This window comes from Hyla sarda, unplaced genomic scaffold (assembly GCF_029499605.1).
Source record: "Hyla sarda isolate aHylSar1 unplaced genomic scaffold, aHylSar1.hap1 scaffold_431, whole genome shotgun sequence".
Lineage (NCBI taxonomy): Eukaryota > Metazoa > Chordata > Amphibia > Anura > Hylidae > Hyla > Hyla sarda.
The window spans coordinates 1-16414 of record NW_026610446.1 but is presented as its reverse complement, the minus strand read 5'-3'; the positions used below and the strand labels follow the sequence as shown (position 1 = coordinate 16414).

General features: G+C 44.6%; 6 non-coding genes across 6 annotated transcripts; all 6 read right to left on the bottom strand.

The window, feature by feature from the left end:
• Nucleotides 1–1260: 1260 nt before the first annotated feature.
• On the bottom strand, nt 1261–1451 carry LOC130334224 (U2 spliceosomal RNA). Its single transcript, XR_008876061.1, has one exon. It is a non-coding gene; the product is annotated as a U2 spliceosomal RNA (small nuclear RNA).
• Nucleotides 1452–3526: 2075 nt separating this feature from the next.
• LOC130334212 (U2 spliceosomal RNA) lies at nt 3527–3717 on the bottom strand. The gene has a single exon (XR_008876049.1). It is a non-coding gene; the product is annotated as a U2 spliceosomal RNA (small nuclear RNA).
• A 2084-nt stretch (nt 3718–5801) lies between these two features.
• On the bottom strand, nt 5802–5992 carry LOC130334200 (U2 spliceosomal RNA). The gene has a single exon (XR_008876038.1). It is a non-coding gene; the product is annotated as a U2 spliceosomal RNA (small nuclear RNA).
• Nucleotides 5993–8068: 2076 nt separating this feature from the next.
• LOC130334311 (U2 spliceosomal RNA) lies at nt 8069–8259 on the bottom strand. The gene has a single exon (XR_008876136.1). It is a non-coding gene; the product is annotated as a U2 spliceosomal RNA (small nuclear RNA).
• Nucleotides 8260–10337: 2078 nt separating this feature from the next.
• Nucleotides 10338–10528, bottom strand: LOC130334299 (U2 spliceosomal RNA). The gene has a single exon (XR_008876125.1). It is a non-coding gene; the product is annotated as a U2 spliceosomal RNA (small nuclear RNA).
• A 2084-nt stretch (nt 10529–12612) lies between these two features.
• On the bottom strand, nt 12613–12798 carry LOC130334259 (U2 spliceosomal RNA). Its single transcript, XR_008876093.1, has one exon. It is a non-coding gene; the product is annotated as a U2 spliceosomal RNA (small nuclear RNA).
• Between the last annotated feature and the right edge of the window lie 3616 nt (nt 12799–16414).

Here is a 16414-nt window from a genome sequence, read left to right as displayed (position 1 = left end):
GCAGCGGCTGCAATATCTCAACGGAGAATACGTTTATATATATGTGTGTGTGTGCGCGTATATATATATATATATATATATATATATATATATATATATATATATTCTCCGCCGAAATCACTTTTAAACCCATTTCCACCTTTTTTTCCCTTCTCTTCCTCTTACTTTTTTTTCACGTTTTTTTACGTTTTTCTCCTTTTCGCCTCTTTTCTGGGCGTATTATTCTTCTTTTTCTTCTTTTTTTTCGTCTAATGCATACCCCATCAGTGCAGCAATGCTTATTCAATACCGCCAGCAGATGGAGACACTGGGGGATAATTTTCTAAGGATTTATACTGATTTTTCCTGTCTGAATTTGTCGCACAGAAAGTTGCAGGCCAAATATGTGTGACATTTCTGCGACTTTAGCTTCTAGAGCATTTTTACAACATTATACATAGGTGCTGAATACATAAAAAGCGACTGTTCAGCGACAGACAAGTCGCATCGGCTGAAAGTAGGCCAGAATGTCAGTCCATGTTGGAGCAGGTTTAGATACAGTCTAAAGTATAGATCTCAAAGTCTGTGCACAGAATTTAGCAAGGGCCTCGCACCTTCTGATGCATCAGGTAGGTGCACAATAGCATAGCCTAACCCTCTGTACTTTGGTCTATATTGATGCGGGACATAGACAGCCAGCTGATGACCAATCCATTAGTGCAATGGATGGCTGGAAGCATTTGTCTTTGCCTTTGCAATACCACAGAAGCAATGCATGGTCAATGTACAGCAATGACACACCTGTGTGAACAGCCAGGAGACCCCCCCCCATGTTATGTTACATAGTTACATAGTTAGTACGGTCGAAAAAAGACATATGTCCATCAAGTTCAACCAGGGAATTAAGGGGTAGGGGTGTGGCGCGATATTGGGGAAGGGATGAGATTTTATATTTCTTCATAAGCATTAATCTTATTTTGTCAATTAGGAACATTCAGCACCCACCCGCTATCAAGGCAGCTGCCTATCATGTCATGCCCTACCTGCACAGGTGTGCTGGCTACTCAAATGATCCAATTAAGGAGGCCATTTAGTCAGCAGCAGCAGAAGTCCTGTGCCTGGACGCTCCAACAGCGGCCAGACACAAGCAGAAGCAGCAGCAGCAGCAGCACCACCTTTTGTTTTTTGGCTGCAGCAGCAAGGCCCACAGGGCTGGCTAGCTGGCTAGCCAGCAAGCAGGTAGCAATGAAAGTAGGAATCTTTCTTTTTAACCCTGTAAGGGGGTGGTGCACTGTACCCGAAGATACTGCCATATCGGGTCAATGCATAGGGCGACGGAAGCAAGCTTCGAAATCGGCCCCCGTTCTCAAAAATCCATTTAATATATGGTCCCCAGATAGGGGACGTATCAGATATTAAACTGATAAGAACAGATACTACACTTGATCTTAGCCAAAAGGCCGAGAAGCGATAACCGTGAAAGGGGCGGGCCCAACAAGGTCCCCTTCATGGGCACTATCACTGCTTGCTGTCAGGGAGGCTGCCAGACAATTTTCCATGCACACTCTGGGCTGGGGGGCAGTCAACCACCAGTACACACAGCAGAACCTAAACCCATACCATTATTGCTAAGCAGCAAGACAGGGGCCCATTGCACTCCCACGGGGCCTTTTTAAATGCAATCCATAACCCGGATTTGCCAGGAACCCTTCTTACTCCTCCTACTTGCATGTGACACTGGGCTTAGGATCTGCATAGGAAACACACACACAAGCACACACCTACCTTTGTTGCCTGCAGATGCCTCCTTGGCTGTCCCCAAACGGTATCAAACCAACACCCACGGGAAGCTGTAAGCATAGAGGACATGCCTGCACCCCATTGGACTTACCTGTGTGGGTTAAATCCGGGTTATTTGACAACCTATGGCGCAGATGGTTCTGCTCAGGCAGAGCAGTGCTGATGCTCCTCATAAAGCTGTCGCTGCTGTGAAGGTTCTAGGTGACATCACAAATCCCTATGGTTACATACACAACAAAGCTGGGTTGTTGTTGTTTACACTCTGCAAGGCCTGTGGAAGTGAGTGACATCATAGCACTGTAGTTCTGAGGGTTCTAGATGGATGCAACAATCTCCTGTTGCTTCTATGAAGGCCATAATAGACGACATCACCAAACAGCTCCATAGTCACATACACAGCAAAGGAGAGATGTTGTTTACACCTAGTGATGTCAGTGGTATTGAGTGACATCACAGCACAGTGCTAAGGCTCCTGGGCCTGGACACAGCAGCGGCTGCAATATCTCAACGGAGAATACGTTTATATATATGTGTGTGTGTGCGCGTATATATATATATATATATATATATATATATATATATTTCTCCGCCGAAATCACTTTTAAACCCATTTCCACCTTTTTTTCCCTTCTCTTCCTCTTACTTTTTTTTCACGTTTTTTTACGTTTTTCTCCTTTTCGCCTCTTTTCTGGGCGTATTATTCTTCTTTTTCTTCTTTTTTTTCGTCTAATGCATACCCCATCAGTGCAGCAATGCTTATTCAATACCGCCAGCAGATGGAGACACTGGGGGATAATTTTCTAAGGATTTATACTGATTTTTCCTGTCTGAATTTGTCGCACAGAAAGTTGCAGGCCAAATATGTGTGACATTTCTGCGACTTTAGCTTCTAGAGCATTTTTACAACATTATACATAGGTGCTGAATACATAAAAAGCGACTGTTCAGCGACAGACAAGTCGCATCGGCTGAAAGTAGGCCAGAATGTCAGTCCATGTTGGAGCAGGTTTAGATACAGTCTAAAGTATAGATCTCAAAGTCTGTGCACAGAATTTAGCAAGGGCCTCGCACCTTCTGATGCATCAGGTAGGTGCACAATAGCATAGCCTAACCCTCTGTACTTTGGTCTATATTGATGCGGGACATAGACAGCCAGCTGATGACCAATCCATTAGTGCAATGGATGGCTGGAAGCATTTGTCTTTGCCTTTGCAATACCACAGAAGCAATGCATGGTCAATGTACAGCAATGACACACCTGTGTGAACAGCCAGGAGACCCCCCCCCCCCCCCCCCCCCATGTTATGTTACATAGTTACATAGTTAGTACGGTCGAAAAAAGACATATGTCCATCAAGTTCAACCAGGGAATTAAGGGGTAGGGGTGTGGCGCGATATTGGGGAAGGGATGAGATTTTATATTTCTTCATAAGCATTAATCTTATTTTGTCAATTAGGAACATTCAGCACCCACCCGCTATCAAGGCAGCTGCCTATCATGTCATGCCCTACCTGCACAGGTGTGCTGGCTACTCAAATGATCCAATTAAGGAGGCCATTTAGTCAGCAGCAGCAGAAGTCCTGTGCCTGGACGCTCCAACAGCGGCCAGACACAAGCAGAAGCAGCAGCAGCAGCACCACCTTTTGTTTTTTGGCTGCAGCAGCAAGGCCCACAGGGCTGGCTAGCTGGCTAGCCAGCAAGCAGGTAGCAATGAAAGTAGGAATCTTTCTTTTTAACCCTGTAAGGGGGTGGTGCACTGTACCCGAAGATACTGCCATATCGGGTCAATGCATAGGGCGACGGAAGCAAGCTTCGAAATCGGCCCCCGTTCTCAAAAATCCATTTAATATATGGTCCCCAGATAGGGGACGTATCAGATATTAAACTGATAAGAACAGATACTACACTTGATCTTAGCCAAAAGGCCGAGAAGCGATAACGGTGAAAGGGGCGGGCCCAACAAGGTCCCCTTCATGGGCACTATCACTGCTTGCTGTCAGGGAGGCTGCCAGACAATTTTCCATGCACACTCTGGGCTGGGGGGCAGTCAACCACCAGTACACACAGCAGAACCTAAACCCATACCATTATTGCTAAGCAGCAAGACAGGGGCCCATTGCACTCCCACGGGGCCTTTTTAAATGCAATCCATAACCCGGATTTGCCAGGAACCCTTCTTACTCCTCCTACTTGCATGTGACACTGGGCTTAGGATCTGCATAGGAAACACACACACAAGCACACACCTACCTTTGTTGCCTGCAGATGCCTCCTTGGCTGTCCCCAAACGGTATCAAACCAACACCCACGGGAAGCTGTAAGCATAGAGGACATGCCTGCACCCCATTGGACTTACCTGTGTGGGTTAAATCCGGGTTATTTGACAACCTATGGCGGTGATGGTTCTGCTCAGGCAGAGCAGTGCTGATGCTCCTCATAAAGCTGTCGCTGCTGTGAAGGTTCTAGGTGACATCACAAATCCCTATGGTTACATACACAACAAAGCTGGGTTGTTGTTGTTTACACTCTGCAAGGCCTGTGGAAGTGAGTGACATCATAGCACTGTAGTTCTGAGGGTTCTAGATGGATGCAACAATCTCCTGTTGCTTCTATGAAGGCCATAATAGACGACATCACCAAACAGCTCCATAGTCACATACACAGCAAAGGAGAGATGTTGTTTACACCTAGTGATGTCAGTGGTATTGAGTGACATCACAGCACAGTGCTAAGGCTCCTGGGCCTGGACACAGCAGCGGCTGCAATATCTCAACGGAGAATACGTTTATATATATGTGTGTGTGTGCGCGTATATATATATATATATATATATATATATATATATATATATATATTTCTCCGCCGAAATCACTTTTAAACCCATTTCCACCTTTTTTTCCCTTCTCTTCCTCTTACTTTTTTTTCACGTTTTTTTACGTTTTTCTCCTTTTCGCCTCTTTTCTGGGCGTATTATTCTTCTTTTTCTTCTTTTTTTTCGTCTAATGCATACCCCATCAGTGCAGCAATGCTTATTCAATACCGCCAGCAGATGGAGACACTGGGGGATAATTTTCTAAGGATTTATACTGATTTTTCCTGTCTGAATTTGTCGCACAGAAAGTTGCAGGCCAAATATGTGTGACATTTCTGCGACTTTAGCTTCTAGAGCATTTTTACAACATTATACATAGGTGCTGAATACATAAAAAGCGACTGTTCAGCGACAGACAAGTCGCATCGGCTGAAAGTAGGCCAGAATGTCAGTCCATGTTGGAGCAGGTTTAGATACAGTCTAAAGTATAGATCTCAAAGTCTGTGCACAGAATTTAGCAAGGGCCTCGCACCTTCTGATGCATCAGGTAGGTGCACAATAGCATAGCCTAACCCTCTGTACTTTGGTCTATATTGATGCGGGACATAGACAGCCAGCTGATGACCAATCCATTAGTGCAATGGATGGCTGGAAGCATTTGTCTTTGCCTTTGCAATACCACAGAAGCAATGCATGGTCAATGTACAGCAATGACACACCTGTGTGAACAGCCAGGAGACCCCCCCCCCCCCCCCCCCATGTTATGTTACATAGTTACATAGTTAGTACGGTCGAAAAAAGACATATGTCCATCAAGTTCAACCAGGGAATTAAGGGGTAGGGGTGTGGCGCGATATTGGGGAAGGGATGAGATTTTATATTTCTTCATAAGCATTAATCTTATTTTGTCAATTAGGAACATTCAGCACCCACCCGCTATCAAGGCAGCTGCCTATCATGTCATGCCCTACCTGCACAGGTGTGCTGGCTACTCAAATGATCCAATTAAGGAGGCCATTTAGTCAGCAGCAGCAGAAGTCCTGTGCCTGGACGCTCCAACAGCGGCCAGACACAAGCAGAAGCAGCAGCAGCAGCAGCACCACCTTTTGTTTTTTGGCTGCAGCAGCAAGGCCCACAGGGCTGGCTAGCTGGCTAGCCAGCAAGCAGGTAGCAATGAAAGTAGGAATCTTTCTTTTTAACCCTGTAAGGGGGTGGTGCACTGTACCCGAAGATACTGCCATATCGGGTCAATGCATAGGGCGACGGAAGCAAGCTTCGAAATCGGCCCCCGTTCTCAAAAATCCATTTAATATATGGTCCCCAGATAGGGGACGTATCAGATATTAAACTGATAAGAACAGATACTACACTTGATCTTAGCCAAAAGGCCGAGAAGCGATAACCGTGAAAGGGGCGGGCCCAACAAGGTCCCCTTCATGGGCACTATCACTGCTTGCTGTCAGGGAGGCTGCCAGACAATTTTCCATGCACACTCTGGGCTGGGGGGCAGTCAACCACCAGTACACACAGCAGAACCTAAACCCATACCATTATTGCTAAGCAGCAAGACAGGGGCCCATTGCACTCCCACGGGGCCTTTTTAAATGCAATCCATAACCCGGATTTGCCAGGAACCCTTCTTACTCCTCCTACTTGCATGTGACACTGGGCTTAGGATCTGCATAGGAAACACACACACAAGCACACACCTACCTTTGTTGCCTGCAGATGCCTCCTTGGCTGTCCCCAAACGGTATCAAACCAACACCCACGGGAAGCTGTAAGCATAGAGGACATGCCTGCACCCCATTGGACTTACCTGTGTGGGTTAAATCCGGGTTATTTGACAACCTATGGCGGTGATGGTTCTGCTCAGGCAGAGCAGTGCTGATGCTCCTCATAAAGCTGTCGCTGCTGTGAAGGTTCTAGGTGACATCACAAATCCCTATGGTTACATACACAACAAAGCTGGGTTGTTGTTGTTTACACTCTGCAAGGCCTGTGGAAGTGAGTGACATCATAGCACTGTAGTTCTGAGGGTTCTAGATGGATGCAACAATCTCCTGTTGCTTCTATGAAGGCCATAATAGACGACATCACCAAACAGCTCCATAGTCACATACACAGCAAAGGAGAGATGTTGTTTACACCTAGTGATGTCAGTGGTATTGAGTGACATCACAGCACAGTGCTAAGGCTCCTGGGCCTGGACACAGCAGCGGCTGCAATATCTCAACGGAGAATACGTTTATATATATGTGTGTGTGTGCGCGTATATATATATATATATATATATATATATATATATATATATATATTTCTCCGCCGAAATCACTTTTAAACCCATTTCCACCTTTTTTTCCCTTCTCTTCCTCTTACTTTTTTTTCACGTTTTTTTACGTTTTTCTCCTTTTCGCCTCTTTTCTGGGCGTATTATTCTTCTTTTTCTTCTTTTTTTTCGTCTAATGCATACCCCATCAGTGCAGCAATGCTTATTCAATACCGCCAGCAGATGGAGACACTGGGGGATAATTTTCTAAGGATTTATACTGATTTTTCCTGTCTGAATTTGTCGCACAGAAAGTTGCAGGCCAAATATGTGTGACATTTCTGCGACTTTAGCTTCTAGAGCATTTTTACAACATTATACATAGGTGCTGAATACATAAAAAGCGACTGTTCAGCGACAGACAAGTCGCATCGGCTGAAAGTAGGCCAGAATGTCAGTCCATGTTGGAGCAGGTTTAGATACAGTCTAAAGTATAGATCTCAAAGTCTGTGCACAGAATTTAGCAAGGGCCTCGCACCTTCTGATGCATCAGGTAGGTGCACAATAGCATAGCCTAACCCTCTGTACTTTGGTCTATATTGATGCGGGACATAGACAGCCAGCTGATGACCAATCCATTAGTGCAATGGATGGCTGGAAGCATTTGTCTTTGCCTTTGCAATACCACAGAAGCAATGCATGGTCAATGTACAGCAATGACACACCTGTGTGAACAGCCAGGAGACCCCCCCCCCCCCCATGTTATGTTACATAGTTACATAGTTAGTACGGTCGAAAAAAGACATATGTCCATCAAGTTCAACCAGGGAATTAAGGGGTAGGGGTGTGGCGCGATATTGGGGAAGGGATGAGATTTTATATTTCTTCATAAGCATTAATCTTATTTTGTCAATTAGGAACATTCAGCACCCACCCGCTATCAAGGCAGCTGCCTATCATGTCATGCCCTACCTGCACAGGTGTGCTGGCTACTCAAATGATCCAATTAAGGAGGCCATTTAGTCAGCAGCAGCAGAAGTCCTGTGCCTGGACGCTCCAACAGCGGCCAGACACAAGCAGAAGCAGCAGCAGCAGCACCACCTTTTGTTTTTTGGCTGCAGCAGCAAGGCCCACAGGGCTGGCTAGCTGGCTAGCCAGCAAGCAGGTAGCAATGAAAGTAGGAATCTTTCTTTTTAACCCTGTAAGGGGGTGGTGCACTGTACCCGAAGATACTGCCATATCGGGTCAATGCATAGGGCGACGGAAGCAAGCTTCGAAATCGGCCCCCGTTCTCAAAAATCCATTTAATATATGGTCCCCAGATAGGGGACGTATCAGATATTAAACTGATAAGAACAGATACTACACTTGATCTTAGCCAAAAGGCCGAGAAGCGATAACCGTGAAAGGGGCGGGCCCAACAAGGTCCCCTTCATGGGCACTATCACTGCTTGCTGTCAGGGAGGCTGCCAGACAATTTTCCATGCACACTCTGGGCTGGGGGGCAGTCAACCACCAGTACACACAGCAGAACCTAAACCCATACCATTATTGCTAAGCAGCAAGACAGGGGCCCATTGCACTCCCACGGGGCCTTTTTAAATGCAATCCATAACCCGGATTTGCCAGGAACCCTTCTTACTCCTCCTACTTGCATGTGACACTGGGCTTAGGATCTGCATAGGAAACACACACACAAGCACACACCTACCTTTGTTGCCTGCAGATGCCTCCTTGGCTGTCCCCAAACGGTATCAAACCAACACCCACGGGAAGCTGTAAGCATAGAGGACATGCCTGCACCCCATTGGACTTACCTGTGTGGGTTAAATCCGGGTTATTTGACAACCTATGGCGGTGATGGTTCTGCTCAGGCAGAGCAGTGCTGATGCTCCTCATAAAGCTGTCGCTGCTGTGAAGGTTCTAGGTGACATCACAAATCCCTATGGTTACATACACAACAAAGCTGGGTTGTTGTTGTTTACACTCTGCAAGGCCTGTGGAAGTGAGTGACATCATAGCACTGTAGTTCTGAGGGTTCTAGATGGATGCAACAATCTCCTGTTGCTTCTATGAAGGCCATAATAGACGACATCACCAAACAGCTCCATAGTCACATACACAGCAAAGGAGAGATGTTGTTTACACCTAGTGATGTCAGTGGTATTGAGTGACATCACAGCACAGTGCTAAGGCTCCTGGGCCTGGACACAGCAGCGGCTGCAATATCTCAACGGAGAATACGTTTATATATATGTGTGTGTGTGCGCGTATATATATATATATATATATATATATATATATATATATATATATCTCCGCCGAAATCACTTTTAAACCCATTTCCACCTTTTTTTCCCTTCTCTTCCTCTTACTTTTTTTTCACGTTTTTTTACGTTTTTCTCCTTTTCGCCTCTTTTCTGGGCGTATTATTCTTCTTTTTCTTCTTTTTTTTCGTCTAATGCATACCCCATCAGTGCAGCAATGCTTATTCAATACCGCCAGCAGATGGAGACACTGGGGGATAATTTTCTAAGGATTTATACTGATTTTTCCTGTCTGAATTTGTCGCACAGAAAGTTGCAGGCCAAATATGTGTGACATTTCTGCGACTTTAGCTTCTAGAGCATTTTTACAACATTATACATAGGTGCTGAATACATAAAAAGCGACTGTTCAGCGACAGACAAGTCGCATCGGCTGAAAGTAGGCCAGAATGTCAGTCCATGTTGGAGCAGGTTTAGATACAGTCTAAAGTATAGATCTCAAAGTCTGTGCACAGAATTTAGCAAGGGCCTCGCACCTTCTGATGCATCAGGTAGGTGCACAATAGCATAGCCTAACCCTCTGTACTTTGGTCTATATTGATGCGGGACATAGACAGCCAGCTGATGACCAATCCATTAGTGCAATGGATGGCTGGAAGCATTTGTCTTTGCCTTTGCAATACCACAGAAGCAATGCATGGTCAATGTACAGCAATGACACACCTGTGTGAACAGCCAGGAGACCCCCCCCCCCCCCCATGTTATGTTACATAGTTACATAGTTAGTACGGTCGAAAAAAGACATATGTCCATCAAGTTCAACCAGGGAATTAAGGGGTAGGGGTGTGGCGCGATATTGGGGAAGGGATGAGATTTTATATTTCTTCATAAGCATTAATCTTATTTTGTCAATTAGGAACATTCAGCACCCACCCGCTATCAAGGCAGCTGCCTATCATGTCATGCCCTACCTGCACAGGTGTGCTGGCTACTCAAATGATCCAATTAAGGAGGCCATTTAGTCAGCAGCAGCAGAAGTCCTGTGCCTGGACGCTCCAACAGCGGCCAGACACAAGCAGAAGCAGCAGCAGCAGCAGCACCACCTTTTGTTTTTTGGCTGCAGCAGCAAGGCCCACAGGGCTGGCTAGCTGGCTAGCCAGCAAGCAGGTAGCAATGAAAGTAGGAATCTTTCTTTTTAACCCTGTAAGGGGGTGGTGCACTGTACCCGAAGATACTGCCATATCGGGTCAATGCATAGGGCGACGGAAGCAAGCTTCGAAATCGGCCCCCGTTCTCAAAAATCCATTTAATATATGGTCCCCAGATAGGGGACGTATCAGATATTAAACTGATAAGAACAGATACTACACTTGATCTTAGCCAAAAGGCCGAGAAGCGATAACCGTGAAAGGGGCGGGCCCAACAAGGTCCCCTTCATGGGCACTATCACTGCTTGCTGTCAGGGAGGCTGCCAGACAATTTTCCATGCACACTCTGGGCTGGGGGGCAGTCAACCACCAGTACACACAGCAGAACCTAAACCCATACCATTATTGCTAAGCAGCAAGACAGGGGCCCATTGCACTCCCACGGGGCCTTTTTAAATGCAATCCATAACCCGGATTTGCCAGGAACCCTTCTTACTCCTCCTACTTGCATGTGACACTGGGCTTAGGATCTGCATAGGAAACACACACACAAGCACACACCTACCTTTGTTGCCTGCAGATGCCTCCTTGGCTGTCCCCAAACGGTATCAAACCAACACCCACGGGAAGCTGTAAGCATAGAGGACATGCCTGCACCCCATTGGACTTACCTGTGTGGGTTAAATCCGGGTTATTTGACAACCTATGGCGGTGATGGTTCTGCTCAGGCAGAGCAGTGCTGATGCTCCTCATAAAGCTGTCGCTGCTGTGAAGGTTCTAGGTGACATCACAAATCCCTATGGTTACATACACAACAAAGCTGGGTTGTTGTTGTTTACACTCTGCAAGGCCTGTGGAAGTGAGTGACATCATAGCACTGTAGTTCTGAGGGTTCTAGATGGATGCAACAATCTCCTGTTGCTTCTATGAAGGCCATAATAGACGACATCACCAAACAGCTCCATAGTCACATACACAGCAAAGGAGAGATGTTGTTTACACCTAGTGATGTCAGTGGTATTGAGTGACATCACAGCACAGTGCTAAGGCTCCTGGGCCTGGACACAGCAGCGGCTGCAATATCTCAACGGAGAATACGTTTATATATATGTGTGTGTGTGCGCGTATATATATATATATATATATATATATATATATATATATATATATATTTCTCCGCCGAAATCACTTTTAAACCCATTTCCACCTTTTTTTCCCTTCTCTTCCTCTTACTTTTTTTTCACGTTTTTTTACGTTTTTCTCCTTTTCGCCTCTTTTCTGGGCGTATTATTCTTCTTTTTCTTCTTTTTTTTCGTCTAATGCATACCCCATCAGTGCAGCAATGCTTATTCAATACCGCCAGCAGATGGAGACACTGGGGGATAATTTTCTAAGGATTTATACTGATTTTTCCTGTCTGAATTTGTCGCACAGAAAGTTGCAGGCCAAATATGTGTGACATTTCTGCGACTTTAGCTTCTAGAGCATTTTTACAACATTATACATAGGTGCTGAATACATAAAAAGCGACTGTTCAGCGACAGACAAGTCGCATCGGCTGAAAGTAGGCCAGAATGTCAGTCCATGTTGGAGCAGGTTTAGATACAGTCTAAAGTATAGATCTCAAAGTCTGTGCACAGAATTTAGCAAGGGCCTCGCACCTTCTGATGCATCAGGTAGGTGCACAATAGCATAGCCTAACCCTCTGTACTTTGGTCTATATTGATGCGGGACATAGACAGCCAGCTGATGACCAATCCATTAGTGCAATGGATGGCTGGAAGCATTTGTCTTTGCCTTTGCAATACCACAGAAGCAATGCATGGTCAATGTACAGCAATGACACACCTGTGTGAACAGCCAGGAGACCCCCCCCCCCCCCCCCCCCATGTTATGTTACATAGTTACATAGTTAGTACGGTCGAAAAAAGACATATGTCCATCAAGTTCAACCAGGGAATTAAGGGGTAGGGGTGTGGCGCGATATTGGGGAAGGGATGAGATTTTATATTTCTTCATAAGCATTAATCTTATTTTGTCAATTAGGAACATTCAGCACCCACCCGCTATCAAGGCAGCTGCCTATCATGTCATGCCCTACCTGCACAGGTGTGCTGGCTACTCAAATGATCCAATTAAGGAGGCCATTTAGTCAGCAGCAGCAGAAGTCCTGTGCCTGGACGCTCCAACAGCGGCCAGACACAAGCAGAAGCAGCAGCAGCAGCACCACCTTTTGTTTTTTGGCTGCAGCAGCAAGGCCCACAGGGCTGGCTAGCTGGCTAGCCAGCAAGCAGGTAGCAATGAAAGTAGGAATCTTTCTTTTTAACCCTGTAAGGGGGTGGTGCACTGTACCCGAAGATACTGCCATATCGGGTCAATGCATAGGGCGACGGAAGCAAGCTTCGAAATCGGCCCCCGTTCTCAAAAATCCATTTAATATATGGTCCCCAGATAGGGGACGTATCAGATATTAAACTGATAAGAACAGATAAGGTTTCAACAAAATTTTATTGAATAAATAAGAAACCATACAAAATTTAAAATGCAAAATAATAAAAGGTTCACAAAAGTTTTAAAATACAAATAATAAAACCAGTAATAAAAGGAGAAAAAATAAAAATGGCAGGATAAAACATTATACAAATGTCATAAAAACTGATTATATTGTTATTTCGTTCCATAGAGGCAGACACCACATGGATGCTGCCTCGCTGGCCCCCAACTGTTTCTTGTCTCTTAGGTAATAGATGTACATCTCACTCAGGGCCAGCTTTATACAGTTTTTAACATCAATAAAATCATGTTTAAAAAGTAAGATGTTCCTAACTTTCCAGATGGCATTTTTAAAACAATTAATAATCATCCAGCAGATCATCTGCTGTTTAAAATTGGGGCAGTTAAAAAGACCGTAAAAGACACATTCGTGATTAAAATCTTTTAGGCCGCAGGCCCACTTCAAAAGTGGGCCTACCTTCCTCCAAAGCTCCCGTGCAAAAGGGCAGTTCCAAAATATGTGCAGCACCGTTTCGTCCACTCCGCAGCCATCTCTCGGGCACTTGGCTCTCGCCACCAGTCCTCGCCTGTGCTGGAACTCACGAGTAGGGAGGCACTGGTGGACGATTGCCCAGGCAAGATCCCTGTGTACATTCGCCAGAAACTTCCCGTACACGTTCCGCCATACCTTTTTGGATCTTGCCTGTGTGAAATTGGACACTGCCAGGGTAACCTCACTCCGCCTGAGGACCTTTGATACCTTTCTCTGGTCCCCCAGTATGTCAGGCTCCAAATCTTGGAGACCTAGGAGCCTGACTGTCTTTTCCAACACCACATAATGTTTTGGGGGACACAGAAGCACCGGAGCGTTCAGAGGGATGCGCAACCATCTTTTAAAAACCATGCCCGCAGCGTACCTTAAAAAGCAGCTAAAAATGCCATCGGATTTAATAATTTTAAAACAGAAACAGAAATACTTTATGTAAAAGAAAGTAAAAAGGTTAGGAACATCTTTCCCGCCATTATCTTTACTTTTGTACATAAAATCACGCTTTAATTTCTCCATTTTTGAACCCCATAAAAAAGTAAAAACAATTCTAGTTACTTTTTTAATGTATAAAATAGATGGAGGAAATACCATGGCAATGTATAGCATAATAGGGAGTAAAACCATCTTTATTATTAAAATCTTCCCCTCCATGGTAAGGTTTCTAAGATTCCACATTAAAATCTTCTTCTCCATCTTAGCTATAGCTGAATCCCAGTTAGGGCTCCCATCATTGACCTGGTTAAAAACAATACCTAAAACTTTAATTTGATCCTGTTGCATTGTAACTCCTGGGGTGATGGATGAATCCCAGGAGCCAATATAAAAACAGTCACATTTATCTGTGTTTAGCTTAAAACCAGAGACCTCGCAGAAATAGCTGGTGTTCCTCAATGCCCCCCTCATGGATGGAGAGTCCGGGCACAGTATGGTGACATCATCCATGTACCCCAACACCTTTAGATGGGTCCCTCCTCCACCAGGTATCGGTACGCCTCTTACTACCCGGTCTTTTCTGAGGAGGGCCATCAGTGGTTCGATTGCGCAAATAAAAAGGAGTGGGGACAGGGGGCAGCCCTGTTTGACACCTGATAAAAGAGGAACACCGCTGGTTAAAAAGCCATTAACAGAGACTTGACTAAAACAGGATCGGTATAAAAGCATGATTCGGCTTAAAATCGTTTCAGGCACTGCCATCTTTTTAAGAACTAAAAACAGGTATTCATGGGAGACCCTATCAAAGGCTTTTTCAAAGTCTAAGGATAAAATTGCTACAGTTTGATTTCTATCCTTAAAATACCATAAAACATCTCTTAAAATATTTAGGGATTCAGCTATAGACCTTCCAGGTACCCCACAAACCTGATTTGGGTGAATTAATTTATGAATAAAAGGTTTAAAACGGACAGCTAATAACTTGGCTAAAACTTTATAATCGACATTTAAAAGTGTGATGGGGCGCCAATTTTTTAGCATATCCTTTTCACCCTTTTTAAAAAGTAATGATACAATCCCCCTCCTCCAGGAAGGGGGAAGTTCATTAACAATAAAAGTTTCTTTATACAATAAAACCATATCATCCTTTAAAATATCCCAAAAAGCTAAATAAAATTCGATGGGTAAACCATCTTCCCCAGGGGCCTTCCCACTAGAAAAACTTTTAAAAACAAATAAAAGTTCATCTAAGTTAAGATCACGGGATAAAACCTCCTGGTCTAAAACATCTAGCTTAAAATCAAGGGAATTAAGAACATGTTCTAAAAAGGATGGATTAAGATCTTTCTTATTAAAAAGAAGCTGGTAGAAGTTAAAAACTGCATCTAACATGCCTTTTGGAGTGGATTCACCCTCAAGGTTTTGGATGATATCCCTCCTATTCATCACTTTTATAAAAAAGAAACGGGAACATTTCTCGCCCTCCTCCAGGTGCTGCACATGTGAGTTAAAAATGATTTGTTTCCCTTTCTTTTCTATGGCATGTTTTATTTCAGTTTTAAGGTTTAAAATATCATTTTCTACATCCATACCAGCTTCTTTCAATTTAAAAAGTACATTTAAACGCATGTTAAGAACATAAAACCACTGTTTTTCCATTTTTGCCTTCTTCTTACCTGCTTTGATAAAAAAAAATCTGATTTTAGATTTGGTGCCCTCCCACCAGTGCAGCATAGGCTCATGGGGTTTTCTTTGTGATTGCCAGCATTGGTAGGTCCGCACAAACTCCTCTTTTATCTCAGGGTCCTCTAGGAGTGTGGTGTTTAATCTCCAGAGGCCCCTTTTTGCTTTTTGCTCCCCCTCTAGCTCCAGGCCCACCAAGAGGAGCTTATGATCAGAGAAGATATTCTGCTCGAGCGTGCATTTCAGGGGTTTAAAAGCTCTAGAGGAAAAAATAAAATCGATTCTGGAGCTCACTCTTCCATTGGACCATGTGGCGCCCGGGTCCTCCGGCAAGAGATCCTTCCAGCAATCTTTCAAATTAAAATCATCAATAAAATTTTTAAGCAGGTAAGAAGTGCGGTCTTTACGATTAATATCCCCACCCTGCCGGTGTTCCCCATCACGTATGCAGTTAAAATCACCTCCCACCAGCAGGGGGGAAGACCCAACACAAAACAGTGGTAAAATTTCAAATAGTTCTGCCCGCTCCTGTTTATCAGGAGGGGCATACACATTTAAAACACGAATTAAAAGTCCATTAAAATATAGATGAATTAAAAGAGCTCTGCCAGGCACAATCTCAGTTACTGTATGAATAGAAAAGGACTGGCCTCGGCAGAGCAGCCCAACACCCACAGAACGACAGTCATTTGCACCGGACCATATGGATGGGCCCAGCTTCCAGTCTTCTTTTAAGTCTTTATAGTCCATTTTACTAGGGATTCCACATTCTTGTAGCAGGCAAAGGTCAAAGTCACATGTCTCTAGATAAGAAAATAAAGCAGCCCTGCGATCAGGGCTCTTTAAGGACCTCACATTGAGTGAGGCAATTTTTACAGGGATAGGCATAGTTTATGGAGAGTCCGTGCTTGGAGAATCAAAGTCAATAATAAGCTGCGTACCGTCATCCCCCGCCTGCGGGGTCATCAGCTCCTTGATGT